The sequence below is a fragment of the Protopterus annectens genome, chromosome 9.part0, assembly GCF_019279795.1.
Source record: "Protopterus annectens isolate FY-2018-M chromosome 9.part0, PAN1.0, whole genome shotgun sequence".
Lineage (NCBI taxonomy): Eukaryota > Metazoa > Chordata > Ceratodontiformes > Protopteridae > Protopterus > Protopterus annectens.
Genome location: NC_056743.1, coordinates 275,139,668 through 275,162,840, shown reverse-complemented (window position 1 = coordinate 275,162,840; position 23,173 = coordinate 275,139,668).

Below are 23,173 nucleotides of genomic sequence, written 5' to 3'. Positions count from 1 at the left end.
ATAAAATATGAGGATTTGCAGGCAGAAAAGAGGCCAATGTGGAAAAAATATACCCAGACAGTTCCAATAGTAGTAGGAGCAATGGGTGTAATAAAAAAAAAGAGTCTACAATCATATTTTGATATATTACCAGTATATGTAACTCCATACAAATTGTAGAAAGAGTCATTACTAGCACATTGCAGGTGCTGCAAAGAGAACTTCTGGTTAAACTGAAGCGATACTATTTCATGAATAATCATACTTTGACTTAGGAATGGGGTATATTCCCATGATGGTATTAGAAACCCAAATTTAAGAAATTAAAAAAAAAGCATTAACAAATGCTCCCCCAGATCCATGAAAAGTATTAGACCAAGAAACATTGGGCAATTTGTAGAAAGACGTGACTGAGGAAGTGTGAAAATATAAAGGACAAAACCTAGAGATTTTTGAAAGGTATAAAAAAGAAATATGAACACGGGAAAGAAAGAGATGTGATATGGTGCAATATTTATGCAAAGCATAAAACTAAACTAATCAAGGCCAAAAAAATACCTGCTCCAAAGATATTGGAAGAGAAATAGAGGCAAAGACACCCAGATATGGAAAATTTCACAATATAACAAATGAGAAATCAAAGGGGAAAGTAGAAAGGAGGAATAGTAATGGAGTAGTTAAAATTAAAGAAATAGAAACAGAAGTTAGGGATTACCTGCATAGTGAAGTATTTAGTGTAGAAAATCCAATTGTGGCAATGTTACAGCATGATGGCACAATGAGTCACTAAGTTAAGGTGAAATAGATGGAATAATAATGCATAATTATTGAAAGGACAGGACTTTGAAACTGTCTTCATGATTGGAATACCTTTCATTGCTTGCATTTTTGTAGGAAATGTGTTTGGGCAGTTTATTTAATGTGGAGAAAAGAAAAGAAAGGAAAGAAAAAAAAAACATCTTCCTTTCTTTGCATGCATTGATGTTCAGTGGTGGTTAGTGGTGCACAGCAGAATTATAGACTGTAGCTGCACTCAAGAAAATATGCTTCTCATCATCCATCTGCATTAATGTCTGTGATGTACAGCAGTGCACCACAAAAACTGAGTCAAGTTAATATGGATCTTTAACTGATCCAGATTCAGCTAAGAGTAAAATAATCCCTCACCATATTTATGTGCACCTAGAAATTCAGTATTTAAAGAAAAACTCTATTGATTTACAGCATATACACAAAAAGAAATTCAGCATCACATATTGTTATTAAATAGTAGGAATACATTAAATCACCAATGTAATCTTATACAATTAACACATTAAGAGCCTTGGTATTACAATGTCAATATTTCAAGGTTATCCAAACCATTGAAAGTCTTAGTACGATTTATAGATCTTAATCTGATCATTTCCGTTTCAGATTTACATAGTATTGCTGTTAAATTTAAAAATTCTTTGACTGTAGGAAGTGTTTGATTTCCAGTTTTCGTGATAACTTTTCTAGCAACTGCCAAGACAGCCCAAAACATGTTCTGCTCTTTGGCTTTCACAGATATAGGAAGTGGAACATTCATTAGTATTACAGATCTAGTTAAAGAACAATTATTAGACTATAGCCCCCTTTAAAACATACTTATCTCTTCCCAATATACGTTTATTTTTTCACAATCCATAAACATGTTTGTCTAGGGATCCACTTCAAAACATTGTATATCAAATCAGCAAACCACAGAACATCAAGACCAAAATGACAAACTTTCTAATCAATGAAACTTCACAATGCTGAAAGGTTAAAACACTGAAATACTACTATGCATGAGTCAGCACCACCCTAACTGCCCTGATAGTGTAAATTCGTTCACAGCTACAAGAACAGGTAAATTATAGGTTTTAATTTTTTTAAATAATTTACCTGTTGCAAGCATTGTTGGTGAAGATCATGGTAAAGTGTGGATCAGGACATTTAGCATTTTTCCCACCGTAGTGCGATCTCAGAGTTGGCATATACAAGTTTCAGGGGTGGGGGTGGGGGGCATAGTTCACCACATGTGGGGTACAGGGGGGTGCAGCCTCCCTGCAAAAGACATTGTGAAGTGTATAGTAGTCCATTAAGTGGTTATTTTTAATTGTTTTGTAACATTTGTAAGTGTTTAAGTTGGGACATGCGTAGTAATCAGTGTTGTGAACCTTTGGCATTGTAAAGTTTCATTGATTAGATACTTTAGCATTTTGGTCATGATGTTCTGTGGTTCACTGATTTGATGTGTGGTGATATGAAGTAGATCCATGTCCAGTCAGCAATTACAACTTTACTTCATCTCCAACAAATTGAAAAAGTCATTTTACTAAGCTTAGAGATTTTACTGGGAGTAACAAACATTCTATGGATATATTTCCACATAAACCATTTCCAGTATAAACTTAAAGAAGTCTGACTTAAGTAACAATGTTTTATTCTTACCTTCTACTGAATCACTCAGTCTACTACTATCTAAAAAGTTCCAAAATTTTGCATTGAAATTATTTACAATTAACTTGTATAACTTTGACAAACTTCCTTTGTATGTCAATCTATGTTCAATAACATCATTCATATATTCATTCAATGGGGGAATAGTGTCCTGTTCTTCTTCAATCATGTTATCCACAAATTCATTTAATTTTTTACTGATGGATAATATTAACTGGTTAGCAAATTCATCCAGCTTATATTCTTCCATTAAATATTTTGTGTACTTAGCTTTTCCTTTTTCAAAGCAATCAGACCAAAATAATAACCTATTTATTTTTAGTAAATTCATTTCAAAATTGTTCTGAGATTCCTTAAATATTGAGGTACGTGCAGCAGGAGAGCACAAATATTTCCATTTTGATATTAATGTAGTTTTAAAAACATGTTCCTTAACTGTTTTAAGAATAGGTTTCATATATGCAGAGTTGAAAGACTGAAATGAATTTCCTTCCAAGGTAAATTTTGTTAACCAGAGGAAAGAATTATTGCATATTTCTAGTTTATCATCTTTAATAAACTTGTAAGAATTTAGTATAATCTGCTCCTGGATGGTTGAGACTATCCAGAGTATAATAGAGTTAAAACATACAGCAATAGAATAAGAGTCTACACCTGGAAAGCAAATACCTCCACCATAATAATAATAAAGTTAACATTCATTTATTTTTCTTTTTCATCAGGTATTAAAGCTGCTGAATGCAATATATATTGTTCTACTTTTGTTTGCCGAAAGCTTATTATTTCAACATGACCCCATTTACACGAAACTGCACTTAAACAAAAGTACACTTTCACAAATACCTGTTCATTGAAATGGTAATGACAAAAAATGACATACTACAAAGGCAGTTTTGCAGGGGGTCGAGCCCCCCTACACCCCCGCTACTTTATATATGCTAACTCTGAGATTGCACTACTGGAGGGAAACAGGTATATTCCCTTATCCCCACTGTAGCATGCTTTGGTGCTGCAGTGTTTCTTCTTTGTTGTTATTACCGGTTCAGTGAACTGGTATTCACAAAAGTGCACTTTTGTTTAAATGTACTTTCACATAAATGGGGTTGTACTTTTGTTTGTCGAAATAATGAGATTTCGACAAAAAAAAGTAGACCAATATATATATATATATATATATATAGAGAGAGAGAGAGAGAGAGTGTGTTGGGTAATATAATCATTTTAATAAGTACTAACCTATCCTCAAAAGTAAAGAAACATTTATTCCATTTTTAAATAAGTAACACTTCTTTAATTACTTTTTCAAAATTATTAATAATCTTACTCACATCTTGATAGATTTTTATTCCTAAATATTTTAGTTCTTTTCCATTTCAATTATATTTATCTTTAAACACACTATCTAGAAATTGATTTAACACTAAAGTCTCATTTTTATTATTATTACATTTCAGCAGTGATACTTCTTGAAACCTTTCAATTTCCTCATCTATTTCTTCACTTGAATAATTTAAATCTCCTATAATTAGTAAAATATCATCTGCAAAAAGTTGTATTTTAGATTGACAATCTCTATTAATTGAGAATCCATCAGTTGTTTTTTTTTTTCATTGCTCCTTATACTGTTAGCTAAGGGTTCAATAACTAATAGAAATACTAAAGGAGATAAGGGAACCCCTGTTTTATGCCTTTGTTTAAAGTGAATCATTGAGAAACGTACAATCCAATTTTAACATATGCTTTGGAGTCTCTATACAAGTTTTTTTTTTATTCCAATAAACTGGTCTGGAAATGCAAATGCTTCTAAAGTTTTGAACATGTAGTTCCAATCTACAGAAACAAAAAGCTTTCTCAGTATTTAAGCTGATTAGAGCTAAATTCTTGTTCATTCCTTTTGCTAAATCTAAGGTAGTTACTACCCTTTTTATATTATTGTACATTAATCTATTCACTGTAAATCTTGCTTAATCTTTATTAATTAATTTATATACTATATTTGTTAATATTGTGGTGAAAATTGAAGTAAATATTTTATAGTCTACATTTAAATGTGAAATAGGTCTTTATGAGTAGACTAACATATTATCCTTTCCTTGTTTAAGTATAGGTGAGGAATTATTTTGTCATTCTGAATTATCCTAAAAATGTCACCCAATAATTCTAAAATATTTAATGGAAACAGACTATACAATTCCATACCATTTTTACCTTTTATTAAAGCTTCTTTAACTTCGATCAGGGTAATAGGCTTATTCAACTGAGATTTTTGCTGGTCATTAAGTTTACTAGTAACATGTTTCTTTAAATAATTGTCAATTTTGTAATCATCATAATTATTATATTTATCTTTATTAAGATCCTCATGGAATTTTTAAAAAAATATTAAGCATTTTCTCTATATCTGAAGTAAGCTTATTATTGTTAGGATTTCGGATATTATTGATTTGTGTCTTTTTGCTTAACATCTTACTTCTATTAGTAAATCTATGTAGATTTTTTGAAGTCACCGCATAGCTATGCAATTTAATTTTTTTATCTAAAGCTATCTCCACTTTATGCTTTAAAACTGTTTGATATTTTGTCATTATTTTAATTACTTCAGTATTATCTATTTTTTGTTGTTCAAACCTCACTTTGTATATTTCATCTTGTATTTCTAACAACTCTTTATGCAATTCTTTCATTTTATTACTATCCCATCTTCCCATTCTGTCTTTAATTTGATTTTTTAAGGAGTCCCATAGTATGACTTTACTAACCTGACCATTATCATTTAAAGATAAAAACATTCTCAATTTGTTCCTTAAGGTAACACTTAAACTCTTTTGATTTCATCATATATACCGGGATTCAATAAATAATCTGACATTTCCTTATATCCATTACTATATTAATACTTAGTGCATTATGATCAGATAAAGGACAAGAACTAGTTTTAAAATAATTCACTTTATTAAGTACATCTATAGAGGCATAAATCCTATTAATTATAGCTTGTGTCCCATGTTTATAAGAATATTGAGTGAAGAACAATGACTTGTCTTCTGATTTTATTAGTAAATCAGCTATTATTTCTAATCCATCTATTTAGTGCTTTAGCTGATGCTAGTATTTTAGCTTTCTTCTGTTCATTTGTGTCTTCTACAGTAGAAATGCAGTTAAAATCCCCTGTAAAATTAAACTACCATTCCAATGACTTTGTAGTAAGTTGGTCTTTACTACTCTTGCATCTATTCCAAGGATCCAGTAAATTTAGCTAGTGTATAAAGTTTGCCATTATATTTAATTAGTACAAATGTATACATTCCTTGAAAATCATTTAAGGATTACATGACCTTATGCATTACATTGGATTTTCTCTAAAGTATATCAGTTCCTCTCCTCTTTTTGTTAAAAGACGCAGATGGTAACATTTCTTTATCTAGGTTATTTAAATATTTATATCTTTATCTATCAAGTGTGTCTCTGCAAGGATATAATGTCTCCAGAATTCAGTTTTAGATATCGCATTAATCATTTCCTTTTTTTGCAATTATTTAGTCCATTTACATTAATAGTCAATAGATTACAACTATCCATACTGTGTATTTAAAATATTTCTTTTAAAAAATGACATATTTATCCACTCAATTAAATTATGTATAAGACTCTAATGTACTCCTCTGATGCTATCTTAGCAGTCTAGCTGTTTAGAATTCTTCCTTTCTGCAAGGAAACTACTAAAATTCAAAAATAAATTGAAAGACAATTCTACAATTAAAAGTGTATATATATATATATATATTGCTAATAAAACACGACCTACCCTGGATAGCAAAGTTCCTAGTCTGCCTATTAAACAGTCACACTACTATACTATTGTTCTACCTAGGAACAACTAAAAATTCATCAAAAAACTAGTCAAAGCTACCGTGACTAACAAATAATTAATATAATATTATATTTAGGTCAAAATAATAAGAGACTATTAATTTAGTTATATATTCTGCCATTTAAAACTATTCCTCCATTACTACATGCAAGTTTAATAATCTTAGTCTGTTAATCATAGATATCATATAATTCAACAAATAATATATTATATACCTATTTATATAATAGTAGTATAAATGTCCCATTTAATATTCCTAAATTATTCACTCATTAAACATTAAATGAATAAGTATATCAAATTGGGACCTGGAGAGATAAAGACATCTGTTAACTTACAGGTCAAAGGTAATGTTATCATACTAAAAGAAAACTACACTCCAGGTACCAAAAAAACTAATAAACATAATTCAAGGCACCCAGGGAAAGATAAATCAGCAGTCAAGGTTGAAGTTTCAAAGTGTTAATCCAGCCAAATAAAACACATAGAACCATAAATACATACACTGAGTTGCTAGTGTTTTCGTCTCTATTACATAGACTTCATCAGATGCAGGCATGGGAAGAGAGGATTGAGTATAGGGAGTTATGGTGGCAGATAACTTTACAAGCCACCACTCCACCTGGTCGAAATGAAAACATCTCGATAGCCCCCCTATTGAAGATGAGAGCTGCTAAGTTGTAGTAACAAGGAGAAGCTCTCGTTTGTATTTGGTTTGTATCATAATTGTCTTTATGTTGAAATTGGAAAATAAATATTAGAAATGGCCACACAAGGGAGCCAATGTACAAATTTTCACCTACTTGATATATCTAAGTATCACTAAATTCATTTTGAAGCATCTTACAGTACTTATATGTTTTAATATGTATTTTTTTTTTTAAAAAAAAGCTTTTTTACAGTTATTTTAAAGCTTTTTTAATCACAACAGTACATTTTATGATGACATATTGGGTAAAGGGTATAGGTTTTATCACTAATTTAAGGTTTTACACACACACACACGCACACACACATATATATATATATATATATATATATATATATATATATATATATATATGTTTTAAAGTATCATTATTGTGTTTAAACAGAATGTTCCTTTAAGAAAAGGTTAACTTTAATTGAGCAATTTAGGAATGAAGGACATTATATAAGGCATATGCATTTGTGTGCCTGCATCTGATGAAGTCTATATAATAAAGACGAAAACACTAGGAACTCAGTGTATGCGTTTCTGGTTTTATGTGTTTTATTTGGCTGGATTAAAACTTTGAAACGTCAACCTCAGCTGCTGATTTATCTTTCCATGGTTATCATACTAAACTATAATACAAATGAGAGATCAATGTACATATATATTTATCATGCCAAAAGACACTCACACACACTTTGTATAACTCTAACAAAAAGCTCTGAATTAGTTTTTAAAGTGTTTATATTTCAAATTTCTATAACACTCAACACATCAAATACCAAATTATTTAAAAACCTGTTAGCTTATTAAACTATTTCATGAAAGTATTTACATTATTGAGGTCAAAGAGAAAGCCTTACTATTTGTATGGAGTCAAAAATGCAGTCTATAATTGTATTAAAATGTTACAAGGTATTCAATTCAAATTCCATTCTACATTTCCAGATTCAAACATGATGAAAACTGTACTTTACTTTCTATCAAACTGGATGTATTGGTTCAGCAACAAAACAATCAAGTTTCAGTTTTAACTTATGAAATTAATTATTTCAGGTAGTCTTAGCGAATCTAATAACATTCAACATGTAAAAAGCTTCAACGTTCACATCACCAAGCTTCAAATTCCAGCTTTCATATTATTTTGAAATATTTTTTGTGTAAACTATATGAGATCTGGTACATTCACATTCCTGCCATATGCAGGTATATGTAATAGATGTATTTCTTAAAAAAACACTTTATTTAAATAGATTTTCTCTCTTATTTTCCCACTACTATTCCATCTTATTCTTGTATTTCTAAAATCTCCCACCAAAGAGCAATTTAATCATTACCTCTCTATTAGAGATTATAATACGTGTGTGTGTGTGTATATATATATATATATATATATATATATATATATATATATATATATATACCAATACTGCTCTTTTGTTCATCTTACATAGTATATATTGCATTCCTTGTGTATATAGATATTACTCATAAAATGTTTACTCTTATTAATGGTGGTGTTGCAAGCAATCTTGACTATATATAAAATAATTCTTGCTTATTTAATTTGAATATGTGTGTTTAGCCATTGCAAACTGCTGTTCTGGTCTTAGCTTTACATGCTGGCATCAAAGTCTGGCTTTAGCATGTGAAAATGACAAATCACAGCACATGTCAGCTGCTAATTCCCTCTGTTTCTCATTCTTCTGAGTTCTTTTAAGATGTTCTAATTGGTAACAACTAACTTGACACTACAGCATAAGCTATTATCATGTAAAATGTAAGCAAATTATATGTTACAACTTCCCAGTATTAAACATTACTACAGCTTTTGTCTTACAAATTCTTCACGTCTAAGAAAAGAAAAAGTGTGTTATTTTGAGTACATTTCTCACCTATATAGTTGAGAAAAGAAAAATAAAATGAAAAGCTAATTTTCTTCTTTCATAGGCATCAGTGATGAATTTTAACCTAGATTTTCTTCAGGACAGTTCAAGGTGGAAATAATCCAGCATTCTAAAGAAATGGAACATTCTTTTGTTCTCAAGTTTTCCCTCTGAGTATCAGTTGCTTCATAAATGATCTGTGAAAGGAATGGGTGAAGCAGGAACAAAGAAAACAAAATAACCAGCACTTTAACACCTCTAATTAGCATACCACTTAGATCTGACATTCACTTAACCCAGCTATGCATATACTAAGCAATGTTGAACAAATAAAATTCTTAATGTATATAGCTTTAAAGTTACCAATTCTATTGCTTATAATATAATGACATTCTCTTACAGTAAGAATTTAACATTTAGAAATACACTTATAGGTTTAGTTAAATGAAATATATTAAGTATTTCACAGTAAATATAGTACAATAGTACAACTAACTAACCCTTTATATTCCTCATCATGAAAAAATGTTTAGCTTAAAATATAAATAGATACTTGCATATGTTTTGAGGCTTAAAGTCCAGTACAAAAAAAATTACTTAAAAGGCAAATCTATTTCAGTAAAGAATAGCCCTTCATTTCGACAATAAGAGTTTTTTTTATTTTTAGGCTTTTTAGTTTTAGAAGCAGTTTTCCAAGAATTCAGCTGACTGTCTCCTCAGAGTTATAATGTTTAAGGATATTATTGCTGCTAAGAAAAGATGCCTCCTCCTCCTACATGTTAAATATTTTGGTTTCTTCAGAAAGGAATAAATATTGTTCTTTTTAAGTTCCTTGATTAGCAGTAAACAGGATTTTCTTTTACTCATTACTTTACTGCAATAATCATTATCAAATCTGACTACATGTTCACCTATTTTAATCGGTGGGCTGGACTATGCAGCTTTCAATATTTGATCTTTTTCCAAGTTAGACATGAACTTAAGAATTGAGAGTGGTAGTGAGTTATCCTTCTTAGAAGGTGCTCTAAGGAATCTATGTACTCTTTCAATTCCAAAAGATAATGTTTCAGGTAGATTTAATGCTTTATGCAGCCTAGTAGTTAAGATGTTTATTATATTGTCTCCCTCATACCTTTCAGGTATGCCATGAATTATAATGCTATTTTGTCTCAGTCTATTTTCTAAATTTAGTTTTTCTATGAGACACTTATTTTGTTTTATAAGGAATTCAGTCTGAGTCTCACCTTCAGTTGTTTTATAGGTTCATAGGTTCATAGGTTCATACTAGGCTATCTGCCCAAGGGCATTTATAAGCCTAGCCCATAGTTATGTGGCTTTCACCACCCCTTTAGTTTGAATAAAAACTATGCCTATCATTTTGCTGTGCCTCTGTCAAGCAGTGACGCTGAAGTAATCCCTGGGGTATATCTGCAATCTCCCATCCATTGGTCAAGATTCCTCTTGAACAAGACCAGAGAGGTGCTCTGCCTCACATGTACCGGGATTTTGTTCCACAGCATAGGGAGTCTCTGGGTGATGAATCTGTCCCTCCAGCACGTTCTATTTATAACCGTGTCAAGGTTTAAGTCTCCCGCCTTGTGGTTCTGAGGGATCTAGATTTTTGAGGTGAAGCATATTCATCAAATCTGGGTTTGACATGGCCTTATATGTCAGGCACAGGTCACCTCTGAGCAAGCGGTATGAGACTGAATAGAGCTGGAGTTCTTTCAGTCGGGCAGCATAAGACATATTTTTGAGACCCTTTATCCTTTTGGTGAGGAACTTTTGGGGCCTTTCAAGCTGCAGCAGGTGTCTGGTCAGATACATTCCGAACGGGCATTGTACTCAATCATAGGTCTAATAAGTGATGAGTACAGGGGACGATGACCTCCCTTGATCTAGATGTGAATCCCTTCATGATCAGGTGGGTGATATAGAAGGTTTTCCTAACTACTTTAGCAACATGAGTGTCAAACGAAAGGCTACTGTCAACCTGGGTCCCCAGATCTCTGATGACTTTTCTGTGCTCAGTGGATTGCCACCTATATGGTAGCTAGGGGTAGCCTTGTTTTTCCCAAAGGGTATGACTATGCATTTTTGGCGTTTAACTTCAGGCCATGGCTCTGGCACCAGTTATCCATTTCTGTGAGGCCCTTCTGGAGGATATCTGTGTCAGATGTGTTTTCGACTATGGTGCCCAGTTTGCAGTCATCTGCAAACTTTGTCAGCCATAACCCTCCTGTGTTTGCTTGTACTTCAGAAAAGTAGATGCCGAACAAGAGTGGACCCAGGACTGAGCCCTGTGGGACACCACTTGTGACAGGCTTTGAGTCTGACATGGCTCCAGCAACTCTGACCCTGTGGGTTCTGTCACTTAGCCAGTTTGCAACCCATCTTGTGATGTATGGGTTTACATTCAAGCTGATGAGTTTTTCGATGATACCTGAGTGGGGTATTGTGTCAAAGGCCTTTGCCAGGTCGAGGTAGGCTGTATGGACTGCCTTTCCTCATCAATGGCCTTGGTGACTGTCTCAAAAAGTCAACCAAGTTTAAGAGGCAGGATCTGCCTTTGACAAAGCCAAACTGAGTTGGATCCAAAGTCTGCAAGTTCCTATGTCTTTATTTATGAGTTCCATTATGATCCTCTCCATGGCTTTGCAGATAAGGCTTGTCAAGCTAATGGGGCGGTAATTTCCAGGGTCTGTGGAGGCACCGCCCTTATGAAGTGGGACCACAGTCGCCGCGCCACTCCTTGGGTACGTATCCTGAGGTGAGGCTAAGATTAAACAGCTGTCCTAACTGTGGGTTTAATTCCTCATTGAGTTCATGAAGCACACAGCCGGGGACACCATCCGGTCCCATGGATGCTGTGTTTTTGCCTTAGTGAGGGCAGTTCTCACCTGGGCGTTGGAGATGTTTGGGGGCTACAATCCTCTGGAATAGATATCTCTCCTTTGGGGAGGGGAGAAGTTTGCACTGAACCTGTCAGCCAGTATGTTGGCAATGTGTGTAGGTTCAGTAATTTTCACATCATTTTGAACTAATTCTGAGCATATCTGGGAGTTTCCTCCTAGGTTTCTAACATAGCTAAAGAAGGCCTTATGATTCTCTTTAGAGTCCTTGGCGATTTTTCTCTCAAAATTTGCCTTGGATGATTTTATGAGAGCTCTTAGTTTTTACTTATAATGATCAAAGGTGTCTTACCTTTCAAGGATTTTGCTCTATCTTGTAGTAGCTTCCTCCTTTTGTTGTAGAGCTTGTTTATGGCTGGGGTCCACCAGACTGGACGCTTGCCTTTGGTACAGAGAGTCTTAGTTTTGTTTGGGATTGCCTGATCCATGCAGTCCTGTAGGTGCTGGTAGAAGGCATTTGTAAGTGATTCAGTGGTTTGAGTAATGTTTACCACTGGCTCAGGGGCCTTAAAGGAGACCACACTAGTTTTTAGAAGTGTGAAATCGGCTTTTGAGAAGTTTTTCACTGTGGTCTTTTTGTTTCAGGTGGGGGCGGGATGAGGACCTCCAGCGAGATTAGTTTATGATCTGATCTCACCAGTGAGGGGTATACTTCGGTGTTGAACATTTTGATCCCATGTTCGTGATGATGAGATCAAGTATGTTTTCTCCTCTTGTGGGATGGTGACTAGTTGTTCCATGGCATTTGAGTTTATGAACTCCAGGAATCTTTGGGTTAGAGTGTTCGGGCTTGAGTAGTGTTCCCAGTCTATATTAGGGTAGTTAAAGTCACCTAGTATGATGGTGTTTGGAGATACATTTATCCCTCCAATGTTTTCAGGAAGGCCATGTGAGGTTCCTGAGTTTGAGAGGGTGGCCTGTAACATGCTACAAATTGCAGAGCAGTCTTGCCTATGGTTAATTGCACCTGGATGGTCTCCGATGCATCATGCGTTGCCACCAACCTTGAGGTGTGGGTGTCCTTTATGAATATGGACACCCCTCCTTTCTTGGTGTTGTCCGGATTTTGGGGCCGGAACGCATGATATGAGGTGAAACCTGTTAGTGCTGGGGTGCTCTCAGGAGCCTTGAACCAGGTTTCTGTCACAGCACAGACATCGATGTTCTCCATATTGAGAAGGGCCTCGAGTGCGTGCATCTTGAGATTGAGACTTCTGGCATTGAGCAGCATTACCCTTAGTTTTTTCCTTTTGGTGTTCTAGGGTGGTAGGTTTAGAATTTGAGCCTTGCCTAAAAAGGCACTATGGGGGTGGCAAGAGCCTTTGCCAATATCCGGAAGCCCAGGGTGACAGGTGCAAGCCGCCCTTGAAGCAGCGTGGCTTGTCCAGCATGTCATCCCAGGCAGACAGACATTGATCCCCTTTGAATGACACCAGAATTTAAGCCAATTATTAAAGCTGATCATCTTATCACTGTATTGTGGCATCATTCTAGGTGAAGGTAGGATACTGCTCAAGGTCAGGGTCATACCTGCCTGGGCTACATAATCAGAGAGCTCCTCGATGTCCCTTTCATGTAGTCCAAGGAGGTACGTCTCAGGTCGTTGACACCAGCGTGGACAATGACTGAGTCGTACTTGTACCTGCTGTTGAGAGACCTGAGTGCTTGCGTTATGTGGCGGATTCTAGCGCCTGACAGGCAGCTTACTGTGACCTTCTCTTTACTCAGTCTGGTGAGCGGACGCCAGTGTGTCTGACTATGGAATCACCAATGACAAGTGTGTCTGGCATTTTGTTTGGCCTTAAGGGCTGTGACTGTTTGACACTCTGACTGTGTGGTCTATGTGTTGCATGTGTTGGGTCGTGAGGTGGTAGTTGTTTGGGTGTCTGCTTTGGTGGCCTCTGCTGTTTTGGTAAATTTTTGATCAGAGCCTCCAGTATGTCTTTGTGTGAGTATGTGTATGATTTGAAGTTGTGATGGTACCATGTGTGACTGGGTATGTATTGTGTGTGGTTACCTTCTCCTCCTGTCTGGTCTTGCCAGTCCTATGTTGAGAGAGCTCAGCCTCCAGTTTGGCCGTATAGTTGCATCTCTCGCATGTATTTGTGTTTTGTGGGAGAAGGAGAGGATTGTCTGTGTACATGAGGCAGTTGTAACATTGCCTCAATATTCCCAGGTTCACCAGTTGAGCTGGAGAGGACACTAGCAACTGATCCTCGACATACTAGAAGTAGTAGATAAAGAGACTTTCAAAGGACTCGGGGAAGTGGGTTTTAGGCTGGTGGGGTACTATCTATAATAAGAGTGCTTTATCAAGGTGCAAGTACTGTAGGAGTAAGTGCTAGGCTTTACAGATAGAGAATAGTCTACTTGGGAATCAAGTAGAGATGAACTTTTCAGTTATAGGATATGCTGGTTAGATCAGCAGTACAGCTCGAGGAAGGTAGTTTTAAGGGAAAATTGGAAGAGTGGAATTTAGATGACCCAAATAGTTTAACCTTGTTTAACCGCCGCTGCTCTTGTGTGCAACAGTGGTAACTCCGCGCTAAATCGCGCTTACGCGCGTTTAGCGTGTTTTATAGCAGGGGGCTGAAGGGAGCTAGGAATTGGCCCAAAACGACCAATGTGAGAGGTCTTTGTGATCATTCAAAGTCTTTGTGATCATTCAAAGTCTCTTCCATACTGCTCTTTCTGGCCTCTTCTTTGAATCTTTCTAGTTTTGTATCCAGTTTGTCTATTTTAAGTAATATATGCTGCATACTGGATAGTATTGAATGGATTTTTTTTTAACACAAGAATCCTGTGTACCATTTCTTGAATGACTTATGCTAAAGTCTCTTTCTCTTATGGATGCCACAGTGGTGCAGCGGTGGTGTTTCTGCCTCACAGCAAGAGGTTCCCCAGTTCGATTCTTAGCTGGAGTGCCTTCTGTGCAGAGTCTGCAAGTCCTCTCTGCATTCTTGTGGATTTCCTCCATGTTTTCTGGTTTCCTCTCACTTTACAAAGACATACGTCTGAAGCGTTTCTCCCCAGGCCTCAACTGAAAATTGGCTTTGTCCCAAGTCGGACTTTCCTGGTTAACAAATGTTAAATAAATAAATAAATAAATAAATAAATAAATAAATAAATAAATTCTTAACCAAGAAGGTGAAATTCCAACAGAAAAGCTACAGCTTTTGAAGAACTTTAAACTATCAATCTTTTCTCTGACTATTAGTGAGTAAAATTAGCTAACAAGCATCTTCAGATTTTAATGTTTGATTACATTTTCTGTCTGAGAAAAGTTTTCAGTCATATAGCTTTCACCATTTCCTGGTCTCAGTTAGCCATCTTGGCCATGCCCCCTAGAAATGCAGTCTTAATAAACAAACTGATAAAATATTCAAGCTGACAATATTATTACAGTTAATGAACATAGTCAAGAGGACATATGAACATTGGGTACACATGCTCTGGTTAAAAAGAAATCTTTCTTTAAGTATATGAGTGAATATTCAGATCAATTTGCCACTTGCTGTGAAGTATCATCTATAGTAATAACTCTGGCAAATTGCTTCAATAACTGGTAGAATTAGCCTGATTTCTTATACTACTACTTCCTAAATGTGCAATAGTCAGGAGTGAGTCACAACTTCATATATGTGCAATATGAACATCAGAATATATCATACTACAACTGATGAAGTGCAATATCTAAGAAGTCACAATGTGAAGTCATAGTCTTTGCAATGCCTACTAGTATAATATTGTCTAATGTCTTCCTGTCCAATTGAAGTAATTTATTGCGTTAATATTTTAATTGTTACTGTATGTGTATTAGTCTGTCACTCAGACTATGTGTTCATTGTTATGTCTTGCATGAGGACCAGAGCAACATAATTTTGTTAAGCTTGGACTGCTGTGTATATTTGATCGACATTAAAGTTTACTTTGACTTTGAATATAGGAATGGGTGCAATGAGAATCCATGGATGTCCCAAGATGCAAAAATTGTCAATCAAACTTGTCTCAAGTGGTTGAACGTTTTGCCAACATTTTCTTCTACCCCAATGAATAGAAACTTTTCTTCTCCTGATAATTTATTTGATGTTAACAACAAATATTCTGTCCCTCTGGAGACAAAAAAAAATGGGTAAAATTAAACAGTAATCCTCTTCAGGCCTAGATGAGATTAATGAGTTCTTCCTGAAGGGTATTCAGATAGTAATACTGGAACCATGGACCCACATATACCAAAATAGTTTGATTTCTGGGTTTGTCCTTTACATATAGGAAATGTATTAACATTATTCCAATACATAAAGCAGGGTCTTCACACAGTGTGAATAATTTTAGGCCCATAAGTCTAACAGGCATAATTGGTAAAATCTTTGAACATCTTATACTAGGAATATTTACAGCATCATAATTCTCAAGTTATTGTGATATATACAATGACATCTTTTCTTCTGGGAGTTTACCAATTATTAAATTAATTATTTTTTTATGCAGACTTAGTAAGAGTTGATGCAATTTATGTTGATTTAGCTAAAGCCTTTGATTCTGTTCCTTACAAGTCTATTTTGAAATTGTTGTCACAATGGAATTTCAAAAAAATATTTGGTGAGTTGATTGCTAATTGGTTGAATAATGCATGCTGTGAATGCCACACAAGCTCCAGTCAGTTAAGACAAATGATTTTAGGTTAGCAAAGTTTGTGGTTAAAGGAAAAAATATTGTATTTATATTTTGTAGGTGTGCAAAATGTTGTACACTATCAGAAACTAGTTTTAAATCCCTGAAATGCTTTGATTATAAAGAGAAATTTTGGTTTATTTACTGGATGAGACCTTCTATCAGTAGAGTACTTCATTACTGTCATCTTTGGTAGTACCAGTTATACATGCACCAAGAAGAGTTATAAGTGTATGTATTAGCAGAAATTAAACAGGACCTGAAACAAATGGAAGCTATGGGTGCAATAATTAAGTATTAGGAATAAAATGGATGGTTGGAAAGTACAGAGATAGTAGTAAAGCTTCTGAAGACCTATATGAATACTTTAAAACTGCCACTACCCACTTTATACTAAGATGTTCTCTGTACTCTTTGTAAATCATGAATTTTGGTGAAATAGGCTAGGTGAAGCTATCTCAATGCTGTGTATAATCAACATCACTTTGGGAAGATAAAGTTTTCTGAGATCATCTTTTGGAAAATCATCAGCTATAGAAGTGTTTCATATAGCAATAACTGTGATGTTTGAAGGGCTAACAGGGTTAGACAATGTGACTGGTGATCTTCTACTGTGGATAACTGCTAAGGAGGAATATGATTTTTGACTATTCAAGTTTCTGGACAGACTAAGCAGCAGGGTTGAAACTGAATAGAAATGCCATATTTGGGTATCTGCTCTTCCATAAACATGTCACTTCCTGACTTCTGCAAGTCTCAAATCAGACTGATAAAGTAACTGCCACAGTGATTATGTAGAAAATCTTTTAACATATTGTCCCTATTAAGCTTTTTCCTGGCATGGTGCAATATTCACATTCATTACAAGTTTGTAATGTAAAACAAAAATACTCAGGAAATTATTAGAGCTGAATGATGCATGGTTCTAAGTTCAGCAGGATGATATGATGTTTTACAAGCAGTTATACCTCAAGTGGATGCTAGTTAACAAGGAATTGGAGCAATGCTACTGCAGGAATGTAGTCCAGCAGAGCACAGATAAATAGCTTTGACTGATGCTCAGACACACTGTGCAGAAACAGAGAAAGCAATGGTGTTCATAGTCAGATGTCAAAAGTTCCATGATTATATTTAAGGTAAATTGGTCATAGTAGAGTCAGACCATAATCAGCTGGAGAGCATTTTCAAATGATCTGTTTATAAGGCACCAGTAACACTTAAAAGACTATTGTTAAGGTAGTACAATAATGACATACAGGCCTAGCATTAATCAGATAAATTGGTCCACTCAGCAGAGCTTACTTGCAAGAGCATAAAGACTTGCTACACAAAATATTTGGAAATTGATTATTTCTTAGTTACCTACATTAGCTGAGAAGCTAAGAGAATTAAGAATCCATTCAACAGAGGGCATGCTACATATATATAAAATGATACATTATTATCCAATAAATCGCCAAATAGGATATGCAGTGGTTTTATCAGTCAAGAGGAAAACATCAATTTTTCATTATATTTTAATTTAATTTTTTTTCTCTTCTAATTTATGGTGTTAATATTAGCAGTGGTCTGCCTTCCCTTCTTAACTGCTCAGTAAACTTAAAATTATGAAGTTGAACTCTTCAAGCAACCAAAGTAAGCTAAATTAGAAAGTAAGAGACTATGGACTTTGAGAAAACTAATCGCTAGAGTTGTTTTAAATGATAATTTTAAATGGTAAAGTTCCATAGTGGGTTTTTGATTTTTCCCCACTTTTTAGTTCCCTTACTTCCCAAAGTTTGAATCCAAAAAAGTAGGAAATTGTGATTAGAATGAATGTAACAAAGCCATCCCACCATACCAGTGTACTAGAAACACACTCTTAATAACTATTAAGGTTATCCATGGAAATGTTTATTTCCTGGAAGTAGGAATCAAGTAGAGAAGCTCAGTCTGCTATCTGTTTTGGAGTAATTAGAACTTTACCAGTGCAGAAGAATTCTAAATTGTGTTTCTAAGATAAGATCAGAGGGATCTACTTCATAAAGTCGAAAAATCAAAATGAACTACTAAACATCAAGACCACAACACTGAAATTTCAAAATGTCGAATAATCATAAGATCGACATTCTAAACATCGAACCTACATAACAGTGGAAACAATATTGCAGATGAGTCTTTGTAGCACACCTTTTTTCTAACATGAAAAAACAAATCTGGACTTCTGCACTCCACATCACACTTTTCTTTACATTTTTGCAGGGGGGCTGTGCCCCCTGCATCCCCCACACCCCCTAAAAATGAAATATACCAACTCTGAGATAGCATTACTTTGATAAAAAGGTTTCCATATTGCTACTGCGCATCCTGCAAGGTACGTTTCTAATACAAAGCTGTGATAGCATCATCTACTAGCAAGCAGGGTATATCTCGTGATACAGCAGCTCTATGTTTTAATTCTGTACATAAAGTATACTTCTCTATTTCTACAGGATCTCCTGCATGGCTATATGAAACAGACTGAACTAACTGCTTTCCATTACTCAATGAAATGCTGACAGCATGTCCTTTACATGTGCATGATAGTTTATATTTGCAACACTAGTACATTTTAGTTTTTAATTTGCACTCTAAATTATGCACATAACCTTCTGTTATTAACAATGGTTTGCCTTTTTGTGACAGCGTTGCATTATACAGCTTTCTGATAGAACCTGGGCTTGCAAAATTAATATCTGCCATAGTCTGTTTTTTTTTTCTTTGATTTGTGGTACACAATACAATGTCTTAAAGGCATACTACCCTTTTTTAAGTTTACACAACTCCACTGAATGAAATGCGATGTTATAAGGTATAATAATATGAATTTTTGATGTATTAACAGTTCAATGTTATGGTCTCAATGATTAGAAGTTCTATGTTTTGTTTTTTTAACTTTATGAAGCAGATCCGATCAAAGACATAAGGTCTTCCATTTTGCTATACTTGTTACAGTGTCTCTAGACATTCTTGAAGTCTTCCTTTTACATATACATTTACATAAAATATTTCAATTGTTTGAATGTAAACTGGGTAAATGTGCTAGTGACAAGTTTGCACTTGTCTGTTTTAACAGACATCACAGGAGCATTGTCAAGTTAATTGAATTTCTAAAATTCACAGTGTAGACAAAAGGAGACTGAGTGCAATCAAACTCATGTCTGTACTATAAAACCTGCCTGCTGCTCAGTCATCTGTACTAAACTGCCAGACAGTCATGGTTAGTTTTTAGGGCTACAGAGAAGAGGTAATATTTTTTGAGGGACACTACATTTTTAGCATTATAACTATTTCTCATCTTGTATTTTCTGCTCTGTATGTTCATAGGTTTATAGGATGTTACTAAGCTATTGACCTGAGGGTCTTTACAAGCCTAGCCCTTAAATCCCAATATAATACTAGATGAGAAATATTGCCTATGCCCAAGGTTTTTCTAGCAAAGACTATGCATGTCCAGGAGAGAAGCTAGGACAATCACTGGCATAAATTTATGGTTTCCCATCCAGTCATCTAGGTCGTGCAGGGTCATGGAGGTGATCTGCTTGATATGGATTGGAAGCCTATTCCAGAGGATGGCCAACCTCTGACAGATTTATCTGTCTCTTCAGCAGGTCTTGTTTATGTTGCAGAGTAGATTGAGGTCGCTGGAACAAGTGACTAGTCCCATTTGACTTATGGATGTGCAGCATTTCCATTAGATTTTGATCAGAGATAGCCCTGCAAACCAAACTTAAGTTGCCTCTAAGTAGTCTGTATGCTACTGAGTACAGTGACAGTCACTGTGCTGAAGACCATGAATTTTCTTAGAAATCTCTAAGGTCCTCAATTTGCTGCAGGTGTCTGGTACAGGACATACCAAAGGCAGCATTATATTCAATAATAGGCCTGATGAGGGACAAGTACAGGGGAGTTATAACCTCTTTTGCTCTTAAGGCAATGCCTTTGATAATCAGGTGAGTGATGTAGAATGCCTTCCTCACCACAGTAGACACATGGTCAAAGTCAAGGTCCCAGTATACTTGTGTTTCCAGGTCTCTCACTACTAAATTGGATAGAGTACGAGATCTGGGATCGTCGTAACTTTGAACATGCTGTGTCTACTGTAGTAAGGAAAGCTTTCTACATTGCACACTGGATTAGCAAAGGCATTGCCTCAAGAGCAAAGGAGGTTATAACCCCTCTATATTCATCATTAATCTGGCCCATAATTGAGTATAACACCCCTTTCAGCATGTACCGTACTAAGCACCTGCAGCAATTGGAGTGACCTCAGAGGTTTCTAACTAAGAAGACCAAGGGACTCCAGTACATGCCTTATGCAGACCGACTAAAGTCCCTGTCACTATACTCAGAATCACATAGACTTTTTAGGGAAGACTTAGGCCTTACTTACAGAGCAATCTTTGATCCAAACCTAATTAATATTCTGCACATCTGTAAATCAAATGGGACTACAGCTACCTGTTCCAGGGACCCAAATATGACCTGCGACTTGAACAGGACATATTGGAGGGACAGATTTGTCTCCGAACAACTGACATGTCTTTGGAATAGGCTGCCAATTCATGTGAAGCAGAGCACCTCTATGATACTGTTCAAAAGGAACCTGGATGAATGGATGGAGCTCCATAAATTCTTACTGGGGTTAGTGCCCACAACCCTCCTAGACATGGACAGTCATTAATAAATACAATGTTGGGTATTGACTACAGTATCTGTGGTATTACATGGGGATTAAATGGCTAGGCTTGAAATGACCTCTGGGTCGAGCCTAGTAACATCCTAAGATCACATGATTCTATAATAATCAGCAGGGACATTGTTTTTACCGAAGGGAATGATGATGCATTTTTTAGCATTTTTTTAAGACCAGGGCTTTGGCACCAGTCATTAGTCTGTGTATGCTCCTTTCGAAGTACACTGACATTACTAGGGGATTCAATAATAGCACCCAATTTGCAGTCATCCTCAAACTTGGTTAGCCACAGCCCCTCCATTTTGGCCTGGACTTCTGAGAACTATATGTAAAACAAGAGGGGGCCCAGCACTGACTCTTGTGGGACCCCACTTGTGACAGGTCTGCTGGTAGAGGTAAAGTCTCCTACTTTGACTGAGTGTTGTCGATCTGTGAGCCAGTTTGCAACCCATCTGAAAACATAGGGGTTGATATTCAACTGGGTTAGTTTGTCAATGATGCCCAAATGTGGGATAGTATCGAAGGCCTTGGCCAAATGAAGATAGTCTGTGTGCATGGGCTTTGCCCTTGCCTATGGCTCTAGTCATGTTCTCAAAGTAGTCCACCAGATTTAGCAGGCATGACCTGCCCTTGACAAAACCGAAATCGGACATATCCAGGGTATGGAGATCACCTCTATCCTTATTTATGAAGCCCATGATGATTCATTCCATTGCCTTACAGATGAGGCTGGTTAAACTTATGAGTCTATAGTTACCCGGCTCTGTTGCCTAGCCACCCTTGTGGAGGGAGTAACAGTTGCTGTTTTCTGTTCAGTGGGGAAAAAGTCAGTAATCAGGTTGTGGTTGAATAGAGTGCCTAATGGAGTAGCTAGCTCTAGTTTTAGAACATCAAGAACACAGCCCAGTATGCTGTCTGGTCCCATGGAGGCTGTGTTCTTAGCCTTGGAGACAGCATTGATGACTTGCTCTTTAGAGATACAGGGAGGAGGAGATGATGAAGACATGGTTTGTGGTATGCTTGGGGTGATAGGTGTGTGAAATTTTTGCCAAACCTGTCCACTAGCAGGTTTACAATTTCTGCAGGGTCACTGTGTATGATGCCATTCACAATTAGTTCAGCACACATCTGAGTCCTACCTTTTAGGTTGCGGATGTAGCTGAAGAAAGCATTATGGTTATCCTTGGCTATGGTTGCTAAATTATTCTTATAGTTTTGAAGATTTCATAAGTTGTCTTATTTGCTTGTTTAGGCTGAGGAGGGTGCTCTTCCAGTTCTGGGATCTCACTTTTGTATTTTTAGACAGCAGCTTCTTTCACTTATTGTACAATTTTTTAATGCTAGACGTCCACCAGGATGGTTTGTTTTTTCTTGAGGATCTTGCTTTAATCCTGTCAAGCACAGATGTGTCTATACATCTGTGTAGATGTTTATACAGGGCATCAGTGTATACCTTAGTATATCAGTCAATGCTATCTGTGGAAACTTTAGCTTGGAAGCTGATTATACCATCCCTTAGGAGGGTATAGTTAGCTTTGGTGAAGTTTTTTAGCCTGACTTCTCCTTTGGGGAGTTCTGGTGCTATTGCTACTTCAAAGATGACTGATTTATGGTTGGATTTAACCAGTGCAGGCCCTTAATTTGAGGCATTGCATTGGTCACTCATATTGGTGAGGACCAGGTCTAGAATACTGGACTCCTTTTCGGGTGGTGCACTATTTGTTCCAGGGCATTTGAGTTAACAACTTCCAGGAAATTTTGTGCACATAATTTTGGGCTCATATAAAAGTGTTCCAATTAATGGAAGGATAGTTAAAGTCACCCATGACTGGGGTGTTAGGTTCTACTTTAATTGTCAAATAGGTCTAAATAAGCTGTGTGGGTAGCTTGGTTCATGGAAGGGGACCTGTAAGTGAAGATGACCTAAAGGAAGGTCTTGCCCATGGTAATTTGGACTTGGAGTAGCTCCATAGAGTT